This window comes from Solanum stenotomum, chromosome 7 (genome assembly GCF_019186545.1).
Source record: "Solanum stenotomum isolate F172 chromosome 7, ASM1918654v1, whole genome shotgun sequence".
In the NCBI taxonomy this organism is placed as follows: Eukaryota; Viridiplantae; Streptophyta; class Magnoliopsida; order Solanales; family Solanaceae; genus Solanum; species Solanum stenotomum.
The window spans coordinates 22186667-22191329 of record NC_064288.1 but is presented as its reverse complement, the minus strand read 5'-3'; positions in this window follow the sequence as shown (position 1 = coordinate 22191329).

The following is a 4663-nucleotide window of genomic DNA, read 5'->3' as shown; positions in this document are numbered from 1 at the left end:
AATGTGCAGGTTACAACTCCTATAAGGCTGCATTGTGATAGTACAGCAACACTATAAATTGCAGCTAATCCCATTTTTCGTGAGAGAACTAAACACATTGAAATAGACTACCATTTTGTGAGGAAAGGATCAAAAGTGGACTTATACAACCTACTTATGTCAATACAAAACAACAGCCAGCAGGCATATTAACAAAAGGCCTAGGAGCAACTTCTCATCACATGTTGTTGTCCAAGCTTGGAGTCTTCAACATATACTCAGACTAAAGCTTGAGGGGGAATATTGAGAATAAGTAGTTAGTTAGTTAGTTAAGTTTATTTTATGTTACTAACTTTGCCAGCTGTATTAGTTTGTTAGAGAATGCACAATGTGTGACCTTTGTGTGATCTATATAAGGAGCACATTCTCCTTTATTGTAATTCATCAGAAATAAAAATCTTCTTCTTCTCTTCTTCAACTCATATGTTCCTTCATAACTGCTTCCATGGAAGTGTAGCTTCCATGGCTTCTTTCACAAAAGCTTAAATCTAACAAGTGTCTTTGACTTTCTTTTTCTATTCATAGTTAGTACCCTTTTTTAAATATTAAGAATGTTCAACATTTTTTCCCTGCAAGAATTAGTATTTTGAACTTGCTCAAGATTTTACATTCTATATAGGCGTGACGATTCTTTGTTCTGATCTCAACATACAAGTAAGCAGTAATCCCTACATTTTCACCATGACCTTGACTTATACATAGATAAAATAACGGAAGATCATCTAAAGATTAAACATCATTTTTGATACATTAGAGTATGAGTTCTGAGAGTTTATTTTCCTTAACCCTAACTTAAATTGAAGAAACTGAAAGACCCAAATATAAAATAAATATAAATTAACACAAAAATACAAAACTCAAACTAAAAAATATCAAAATTAGCTCAAGAAAATACATACACCAAAAAGAAGTTACCTTATTATAGGGGATTCTAAAATTGTTGGAGATTAATATTTAAAATTAGATTCATTTTGGAAAGGGATAATACGTTTTGAACTGATTTGTAGTTAAAGGAGAGAGAAGAGGAAGTGAAGAAACTTGGAGTGAAATGAGAGAGAAGCGGGAGTGAAAAAACAGAGTGGGATTGAGGGATAGTAAATTTCGTTGTATTATATGGTGGTTGAGTATAAAGGGTAAATTTTCTACAAAATACAACATATAATGGCGAATGACAATTTTTTAAAAATATAATTGTCTTCCATAAATACATATACCACATGTTTGCTATGTTGTGTAGTTTTTCCTATAACATTTAACCCATTTGCAGGCCTTTCCATCTCTTTTCCTATCTATTTCTCTCTTCTTTTCTTTCATTGTATCCCTCTCTCACTCGCTTCTCTCGTATCTTTCTGCCCTCTCTTGCCCCCTTCTCTCTCTCCTTCTCTCGTTTTGTCTCTCTCTTTGTATTGTGTATTTTTACATCTCTATTTCTCTATATTTTATATTTCCACCCTTCTCTTTTTATATTTTTATACTTTTTGAAGTATTAGGTAACTGTATTTATTATATTGATACATGCATTTTGTTGTACCTTATCTCTCCCTTTCTTTCTTTCTATCTCTCACACACTCACTCTTTCACTTTCTCTCTCTCTCTGTCTTTGTATTTGTATTTGTATTTTTTGAGGGGTCAGACGATTGTATATGTTGTATTCATAACTGCAGTATGTTTTATTATGTGTCTCCACCTTCTTTCTCTATTTATCAAATGATTGTATATATTGTATTCTTACGTGCATTTAGGTTGTATTCCAAGTTTTCACTTCACTACATTTGATGTATCCATACATGCATTTAGGTTGTGTCAACGAATGCATGACGTATCATGAATACATGTTGTAACGACGAGTACAGTCTGCATGTATATAAAGATAAAACAACAAAAAATACATGCAAGAGACTGAATTCATTTGCTCTAATTGCACTTATATTTATTCTCTCTTGTATCACTTATATCAATTCCCACCTTTATCACTTGCATCCACGCATACATTTAGGTTGTATCGACGAATACAATTTGTGTTTATACAAATATACAAATAACCAAAAAATACAAGAGACTGCATTTGTTTCCTTAATTGCCCTTGAATTCATTCGTTCTTGTTTCACATGTATTCATCCTTGTATCACTTATATTCATGTGTGCATTTAGTATCGACGAACACAGTTTGAAATCAGTGGCGTAGCCACATGGTAGTTAGGGTGTCCAATTGGACCTTCGTCAGAAAAAAAATATCGTATATACAAGTAAAATGATACACGAAATAATCAAGTTATTATAACTCAGTGGTTTCACCTCCTTGAAATGAGGAAGTGCTTGTGTGTTCGAATCTCACTAGTTATACTTTTTGAAAAGAGATTTTGTTGTGCTATTTCTGGCCACCCTTTGTGAAATTTCGAACTCCGCCATTGTCTGAAATATACAAATATTGTATTCATTTGCTCTAATTACATTTAGATTCACCCGCTCTTGTATTACTTGTATATCATCTTGACTTTGAAAAAATAATTAAAATTTTAAAGTCAAGATGATAATCAAATAAGTCCGAAATCAGTGTCAAAATCAAATAGGTCTAAAATGAATTTCTATTGGTACATTTCTGTCAAAATTATACACTTCTATTTTTCTGGTAATCGAAACTTGTATTAGCCAAAACATGCAACTTCACAAATCCAAGTAGAAGCTGACCTTCAGTTAGTGAAAATTACACGATTACAAATTACAATTGAAAATAAAATGAAGAAATAAAAATTTATTCAGGCCAAGGCGTAGATATCTCGATCGCTTTAAGGAGATTCAAGCTCACTGCAATAAATAATTTTTACCGGTCTAGCAGTAGTCCTTCTTGACTTGTCTCCTCCAGGATACAATATGTACAACATTCTCACAAAGTACAACTCAATAAACTCTGGACAAGAGCTGAGTCCAAAACTCTTCCAAAAGAACATCTCCCTTCAACTAATAAGAAATCTCTTTTTGATTAACTTTATGAACTCTATAATTTCTTGTGTACAAACCAAATGAAGATCACATGTATTTACAGTAAAGAAAATCTTCCTAGCAATGAATAAGAATATAATGAGGTAATAAATAGTAAAAATAAATGGATTAGAGGTTACATATGTTACAAAGAATAATGAAGGAATAAAGAATGAAATAAAGTGAAGGGCAACAAATTCCCATTGAAGATGCTGGTCAAAACTGTTGACCTGCTAACATCCAATAGGAATGACACTCAACTTAATCCCAAAGGCAAAAATTTTATAATATTAAAATGCTACAAAATCTAACACTTTCTATATACTATATCCTGACAGTTCATTAATGCACCCATAATTCAACAGTAAAGTAGAGCTTAAACAAAATACCAGAAACTAAGGACATTTATACATTACAGAATTAAGAGAAAAAAATAAAGTTGGTAAGGTCTGGCATGTAAGAATACTTTTGTCTCTGCTGATGTGCACATGCAAAACAATTTCTATGCATGCTTGAAGATAGCCAAAAAAAAAAAGTGAGAGAGGAAGGGGGCCTAGAGGAGAGAGACGCGCAAGATTAAGAGAAATTATAGGGTTGCCGTCTAATTCATATTTGTCAAAAATGCAGAAAAATGGGTGGCGATGGGGTACTTCTAAGACAATGGTATAATGTGATTAGTGCTAACAAAATGAGCTCATATTTTGATAACCTCCAACCCGTTCATATTTTAATTGGTTGAGTGAGTGATTTTTTACATGGATAAAATATGGGTTAATACCCATATTCAACCCATAAAAATATGGGTAAAATATGGGTAAACTATGTGTAAAATATGGCTAAAGTATGGATTAGTCAAATGGGTTAAGCTTCTAATTTTTATTCACTATAAATTCATGATATCACTAAAAATATTGTAACTTCTCTTGTTTTTTATGTTCTTCTATAGAACTAATTATATCTTCACTATAATTGAAAAAGTGTAACGACTTGTTCTTGTCGTTATAAAAAAGCCAATGGAGGAAAATTTGAGGCCATTTTTCGTAGCGGAACTTGTAGTTGAGGGATTCATGAAAGTGGTAGTGTGGTAGGTTGTAGTGTGGTAGGTGAGTATTTTATTTTAAAGATTTTATTGTAGTGTTCTTTTGCTAAGTGTCTTAATCTTAATATCTCTTTAATGTTATTTTTTGGTAGTGTGAAATTCATGGTAAAATGTAATAATATTTATTGTAATATTCTTCCGATAGTTGTTTTAATCTGAATATGTCTTTAATATTATATATGATATATCCTAGATATAACATGTCTTCGGTTCTTTGGTACATATATAAATTTTCCTCCATTAATTGTTCTAATAGTTTTATATCTTCCATAGATTTTATCCAATATTGTAAATATTCATAGTTCATTTTAATCTGAATTTATTTCTAAATCATACCATTCTATTCTTTCGAAGTCTAAATCATGTAGGTCTATTTCATACCATTCTTGATTTAATATATCTTCTGATTCGTAATCATTAAATATTTTTTCCCATATTATTCTTCTTAATTCGATTATTTCTATATTTTTAAGTACATATAAGATTAAAGTTTCGTAGTTTTTTATCATTTCATCATGCATGTATGTAGTCATGTTCTTTATTATG